This window comes from Atractosteus spatula, chromosome 10, assembly GCF_055471065.1.
Source record: "Atractosteus spatula isolate fAtrSpa1 chromosome 10, fAtrSpa1.hap1, whole genome shotgun sequence".
Classification (NCBI taxonomy): Eukaryota; Metazoa; Chordata; class Actinopteri; order Semionotiformes; family Lepisosteidae; genus Atractosteus; species Atractosteus spatula.
Genome location: NC_142715.1, coordinates 13,503,942 through 13,511,232, shown reverse-complemented (window position 1 = coordinate 13,511,232; position 7,291 = coordinate 13,503,942). Strand labels below are relative to the sequence as shown.

Below are 7,291 nucleotides of genomic sequence, written 5' to 3'. Positions count from 1 at the left end.
TCCTTCGAGCTGGAGTCGAACCAGCGACCTAAGGATGCCTCACCATTTCCACTACAGTCCTCCGCTCTACCAACTGAGCTATCGAAGGGAAGGTGGGAATACTGTTTATCTTCAATTTAAGCCACGAATCAGGTTTCTGCAGTATGAACTTCCAGGGATATTACAAAATGTTTGATGGGGCATCAATCGTTCCAGGCGGATATTGACACCTTTTTTTCTCGAGGGATCATATTAAACATTTCATTAGTATCGAGAGGAGGATCACCATGAGACACAGAACAGTTTCATTCTGTCTTTATTAGAAAGTAGTGTTTGTGCTACATTAATAATAATTTCGTGGAAATATAGAAGTTGTAATTTTTAAAACTTATATTTGAATCGAAATGTGGTTTTGAGTTAAATATTAGCATGTTAATGTAATTAGTTTGTGTTTGTCATTACTATATATATTCCCATGTTACTATAATTTGTAGCTGAAGTTTACTAGTTGTGTTTTTTATGATGATTATCATGTTTATTACAATATTGTATAAAATGCATAATTTGAACTACATATTTTTCAGGTGTGAATAATTGTATATTTTCAGAATAAATTTCTAAACCAAATCATTGGCTTGATTTACTAGTTTCTACACCTGTAAGACCTATCTTTGATGTATAATAGACCTTTAACTACATAGGTATAACAGTCCTCTAAATGTATCCGTATAATAGAACTCCAACCATTTATGTATAATGGACATACTGTATAATCAGAGATGTCTAATTGACGTATAATGATATACGTATATTAGAATTTCATTCTAGACCCATTACGGACCACATTTATATGTCTAAGGTATGCGTTTAATCAACGTACTGTATATTCTACAGTACATCTTTTGCCCACTGGGGAGACACTACAACAGGTAACACCCCGTGTGAAAAATCATGAGCATCTGTAAAAGCTCTCTACCTGCCCGCTCTTAACAGAGATGTGACGAGGGTCTAAAGGGAGATTTTGAGCCGTAGAAACATTTTATCATTCTGTACTTTCCTGTGCAGTCAGGCCAATTCCACTTCAACTGCGCCTGACAACGGAGGTCGTTTTGAAAACAACGAGAGTAAAGGGACACTGCATATCTGCAGAACATCACGTCCAAGTTTCAGGACAGTAACATCAGAGATTGGAAGCTAGGGAGTTTCAGGTCTGTTATAGGTTCATGAAAGTCATACCTTTGCAATAAATATTTCAGAATCCCAGTCAAATCCAGTACAATTGCTGCACAGATCTGCATTCTACAATAAGAAAACTGTCCGTTTAATCAAACACGCCGCATAAAGCATTTTTAAAACAGGAGATATTGTTTTGGAATGCATCTTTCTATAAAAATAAAATGATTTGAAGGGCGCTATAAGCAGAGGTGTGAAAGCCTGCTCTACAGAAGAACTATATCCAGAGGTGCCAAATAAGTCGAGGTTTCACCTCGGGAGAGAAAGCATCTCAGAAAACGAAGTTGCAGTCGCTTCCATGCGTCATAACACCACTAGGTCAAACAACAAGAGCTGAAGAGCCGCTGTCGAGAGTAACGCGGCCGAGCTCTCTAAGGAGCTGGATTAAAGCTCCAGTCTCTTCATGAGCATCTGTTGGAGTCACACCGCTGCTATGTATCTCCTTGTTAAAAATCTTTCAAGGCGTGGTGGCCAAGTGGTAAGGTGTTGGTTTTATAAACCCAAGTTTGTGGGTTCAAGCCCCACCTCTGTCTGCTTCGTTTGTCACCACTCTCCTTTAGTTTCAAAGTCTTAAAAAAACTCGCTATGTAGGAGTCTCTATAGTAAGAAGAACATAACTGTCGCCAGTAATTAGGGTTCTTGCATATTCTGCCCTGTTTTTTATTCTACAAAGCCTGTCTCTCTTCACACCCATCTTCCAAATGATCGCCTCAGCATTGGGAAGGAATGTGCATTTGGTATAGACCCACTCCACAGTCTGATCACAAACAGATCGAGTGAGCTGTCAGTCTAGGTTGGAAGTAAGGTTCGAAAGCACTTAAAATTTGACTTAGGAACGAGAAGACTGTGTTTTTTTTCTTTAAACAAGTAAACGATAAAATTATATAAGTAGTGGGACAAAACATTGTCTGCCTGCAAGACTATGTCATGCTAAACACCACAAATTGTTTTCGTCCAGTCGTGTCAATCGTCCTAAAGTTACGGAAAGTCGGATGCAACTGGTGCATTCAGCATACATTTCTTCAGGATAGTCGTATGGTTTAAAATAATGAATTCATAAGTTCGTGTCTTTTAAGCTTTGTGTTCCGCTCTCCAAATAGAGGCTTGGGTTCAAATCCCACTCCCGACATTTTTACCCTGTCTTACACTGTTCCAGTCCTCTTGTGCTCGCTGGCAATCACAATAGGAGGCAAACGGAGAAAATGCTTAGCAAGAACATAATGGACAGGAAAAAGCTTAGTGAATGCTTGAATGTGATTAGCAGAAGTAAGGTATGCATTCAAATGTTGAAGCCCGAATTATAAAAGCAGCAGAAGAAAGGTGCAGCACAATGCAATTTGTGAGAATTTGTGGGTTTTTATGCTGCTTGGACTTCTTTCAAGCCTACGAAGGGAGTCACCCCTTTTCATTTTCATTTTCAAACTTCAGAACCGAATAACAAAAAGGTTTCATGTAAGACAGCATTCCGTTGGAAATACCGGTTCCACAATGTATTTGGCGAACCTGAATGAAATATTTTAGTGCCTGCTCAAATGCGAGGAATTAAAAAAAAACCTGGAAAATCAACTCTTGCAGTAAATGTCATAAATTTAAAGCGTGTAGTCTGCATGAACAGAGCAACGCAGCAGTCTGTAAAAACGAAGCCACAAGTCCTCTTTTATCTCGGGCAGTGCATTCCAATAAGATGGCTCTGCAGAAGACATGAGAAATGCCGAACTCGTTGTTGCCATTATTGCTACTCCTGCTACTGTAGTTTTAAGCTCTAATCAGCGGGCATGTACAGTTGTACAGGGGCTAGACTACTTTGCGCCGTCCAAATTCCATTATGTGAATTTAAGGTTTTATTAATAACAGCATTAACTATACAATGCGTGCTCAAAAACCGCTACACATTAGCTTAAAAAGCAGCCGTGTTTTAACAAAGTGTGGTATTCAAACAGTAAACGCTGAAGTATTTAATACTTACTTGTGAGCAGATCTTCCTCGATTCAGACACACTCTTGCTCGCCCGATGCTTTCAGAGCAATATCTGAATCGAGGCTCAAAATGGAAAGAAAGCTGAATCAGGCAAAGGTCATAAGGCACCATTTCACTGTACACTATCACGTCCTGCTTGCACTGTCCAACTAAAAGCTTAGAGGGTTCAGAAAGGACACAAAAAACCCTTGAATCCACAATCTTGAACTTAAGGGTCGCCAGGTCTCCTCTATTACAACAGTAATATTACTAGCGTTGATTCAACATAGTATAGTAGGCTGAGACTTTGAATGCAATGGGATGGTGGCCAAGAGCTAAGTTGTTGGTCTTTTAAACCTACTGTGCCTTCCTTATTCACCGCCATGTTATTTTATCTAGCTCATCAAGTAACTTGCAAAACGTCTCTACTTGTTACTCTGTCTCAAAATTGTAGTGCAAAGTTATCTGTTAAAGCCTTAACAGAATGCAGAAATCAAATATATGGGATTTGTTAAGAACTTTATTGTCTTTTCACAAATTAATACAGAATAATACAAAGAAGACATTTTATAGTCTTATATTGAAACCATGAAACCTATGCACACATTCACAAGAGATTACAATAGAAAAACGCATTTGCTCCAGAAAATTAGATCACGTATGACATTAAATAATTTCTTAAAATCACACTAAATTGCGATCTTGAAACCAAAATTAGAAATATTGAAAACAACCTTTGTTCCCCAGGAAGAAAAGCTGTTTTACACTGATGGGACCCGGTTTTAGGTAATCAAGATTGGGAAGACAACTGCGCCCTAGCAAAGGAAAATGTTACACAAACTTTGGAAAGCACACTCTGAATCCATCCGTATATTTGATTTCCAAGATCCGTTCAAGGCAACTTGGCTTGTCACAAGCAAATCATTTCAGGGAAGAAATTCAGTTTAGTCAACTACTGGTGCATTCAGCACAGCTTTTGCTCTTGCTTGTCAGGATGGCTGAGTGGTCTAAGGTGCCAAACTCAAGGATGTGTGTCTTTCAAGCTGGCTTGGGTGTTCTGGTCTCCAAATGGAGGGGTGGGCTCAAATCCCACTCCTGACAGCTTCCATTTTTACCTCTCTTGAATTGTTCCAGTGCTAGCTGACAGTGAATGACTGTAAAAGCAGCAGAAGTAAGCAAGCAACTCAATGCAATTTGTGAGTATTCTGCACTGTTAAAATCCATGGGTTTTCATACTTTTTGGAACTCGTAGCTCAAGAAGTGACTCCTGTTTCATTTTCTATTCACCAACTCGATTTGCATTCTGCCCCTCACACCTCACAACAGAATAACAAACGGCTTCATGAGCCAAAGGATTCCCATGCAGATACAGTTTGCACTATGTATTAGGTAACCCAAATGAAATATTTTAGTGTTGTCTCAAATGAAAGGAATTTCATGAAACCTCAGAATGGAACGCTTGCAGAAAATGGCAGCAATTCAAAGCTTGTAGGCAGCATGAACAGACCAAGGCAGCTCTAAGTTACAGCGATCTGAAGCCACAATTCCTTATTGCGCTCGGCAGTGCTTTCCGAGTCGATGGCTCTGCATAAGAAATGAGAAATGCTGGACTCCAAATACGATCTTGCCATTCCCAGTGAACAAAAGACGTATAGTATACGTCTATTAAATGCATACCTTAGACGTCTAAATGTGGTCCGCAATTCGTCTAGAATGAAATTCTAATATACGTCTATTGTTATACGTCAGTTATACGTCTATGATTAGATGTTCATTATACATAAATGGTTGGAGTTCTATTATACGGATAAATTTAGAGGACTATTATACATATATGGTTGGAGTTCCGAATAACTTTAGAGGACTATTATACGTATATGGTTAGAGGTCTATTATACGGATAACTTTAGAGGTCTATTATACGTATATGGTTAGAGGTCTATTATACGTATATGGTTAGAGGTCTATTATACGGATAACTTTAGAGGTCTATTATAAAATATTTTTATTTCTTGTCCAGAGTGAACAGAAGGAATCTTCACATGGGCTTCTGTGTTCGGTGGGCACTGTGTGAGTACAGTCTCCCTCTTGGCCCCCCTTTCCTTCTGTACAGAAGGCTTAGGAGCCTTGACCTGTTTCCACACTTTGCCTTTCTGGTGATCCACCAAAGGTTCCACTCTGAGTCGCATGCCCTTTTCTTTTCCTATCCGTTTGAGGTTGCCGTGTGACATCAAACACCTTTCAACCTCAGTGTCAATCAGTGTCTCACTGTGTAAGACATCTCCCATGGCAGTCTTGACGTAAAAGCTTCTTGCTTTTCCTCTCTGTTTTACTGCCTGCTCTGTGACTTCAGGGGTGGAGTCAGCACTCGCTTGGGAGTGGCTGACCTCATCCAGGCAGGAACCCTTCCGCTCAATCAGATAGACTGAGGGAGGGAGAGGGGGCGGGTCTCCGCCTCCTCCAGTGGAGAGTATCAGCTCATTCACGCTTCCGGCAGCCTTGGGGAGCGGTTGTCTCTGTCCTAATAAAACTTGTTCAAGCCTGGCCAGGCGGGCGGCTACTGAATCCTTCTGTTCAGCTTTATCTAGCCCTTTCCCTCCCCCGGTGTTCTCATGGCACTTAGGACGCTGGGTGCGGTCCTGTGTGCCTGCTTTGGAACGGGGCTTAGCCAGCTCAGGAGCCTGTGCTCCTTCGAGCAGGAGGGAGTTAACCCTGCTGGCTCTGATGGCGAATACAGTCGCTTTAACAGCTTTTTGCTCAGAGCGACTTTGGACATCATACTCCCAGGCTTTCTGCGCGAATCTCCTAATATCAGTCATTTTCATGGTCTGTGCATCTGTATGCATTAAGATCATCTTTCTGACTGACGGGTGGAGATTCGCAATGAATAAACCCTTGAAATGTGTGTTTTAGCAACCATCGTTAAACTAGTACGAAATCACAGTTTTACCACAGAAAACCACAAGATCAAGTATGCAATCAACCCGGTAGATCGCAAAAGATCACAAAACACTCAAGCACTGCTTAAAGAGCAAGGGGAACTTTTTGTCTTTCGGCTTTCAGCACACTGTATTGTCGTGTATGAAACCCACAGCGTTTTATATGAATTATTCCGCTTGGTTGACTCATTTCAGTCTTGCCACGCCCACCCAGGGATGCCAAATTAAATTTAGTGTGCTCTCTGAAGGCACCAGTTCTGTAGGGTTTTGGCATTTACTGGGACAATTATTAATTGTAGCAGTAAATCACAAAATGATTCTTTTAATGGCTTTAGAATCCAACCATGCGATATAACTCAAACAACACACACACACACAGGTACTAATACACGAGGATACATTTATTAATACATAGAATATGCATGTAAACTTAACAGATCTTATCGAGAGGGTTAACAGAATACAAAAGGTATATATTCAATCAGTTACGAAGAGTTACATATATCAAGAGGAAATACGTTCAGTATATCATTCAATTAGACCGTTTCGTAAATGAACTTGGTTATAACTTCTACATTGGATACTCAAAACAAGTACATAACTCTTAGGAATTAAATTGATATCAATTGGTTGGGATAACAATTGAATTCTCGAGCTGTAATGCATTGAAGTTGAATTCTCATCCAATCTCTGGGGATTCAGATCTCCTGTGGGCTCTCTGGCTCCGTGCCAGGCTGTGCTGTGCGGCTTGCGATGGTGCGCTGCTGACGCTCACTGACCGGCTAGTTAGTGTTGGCTTTAACTACCAAAGTTTGTGCACAGGAGAAAAGATGACTGTGGGTCCCAGCAAGTCAGGAAGAGGACCGGTTCGTTCCTGATGAAGCGCTAGTTCTGAATAGTGATTCAGCTGTCCACAGTTCCGACCTGTTCACGAGGCTTACTGCTGATGCTAACCTCGGGTGGATCCTCTGGTTACTCTCTGGCAACCTCCGCTCTAGACTCTTAGAACAAAGGAAAGTTCTGGCACTCGAACCCACTGGCCGTTCCGTGGTTGTCCGGGCTGAGTCTCAGGATGGTCAGGAGGCGCGCTGCGAGAATGTCCTTCCCTTGGGAGCCTTCTGCTCCTGGGCCGTCCTGCCCTGGAATTCTCCTTTGAATTGTCCGAAAAAGTTCACAGAATTCTC

At 41.2% G+C, this 7,291-nt stretch overlaps 1 non-coding gene across 1 annotated transcript; it reads right to left on the bottom strand.

Moving 5' to 3' along the window:
* trnay-gua (transfer RNA tyrosine (anticodon GUA)) lies at positions 1-88 on the bottom strand. The gene is given in 2 exon segments: positions 1-36; positions 52-88. It is a non-coding gene; the product is annotated as a tRNA-Tyr (tRNA).
* Between the last annotated feature and the right edge of the window lie 7,203 nt (positions 89-7,291).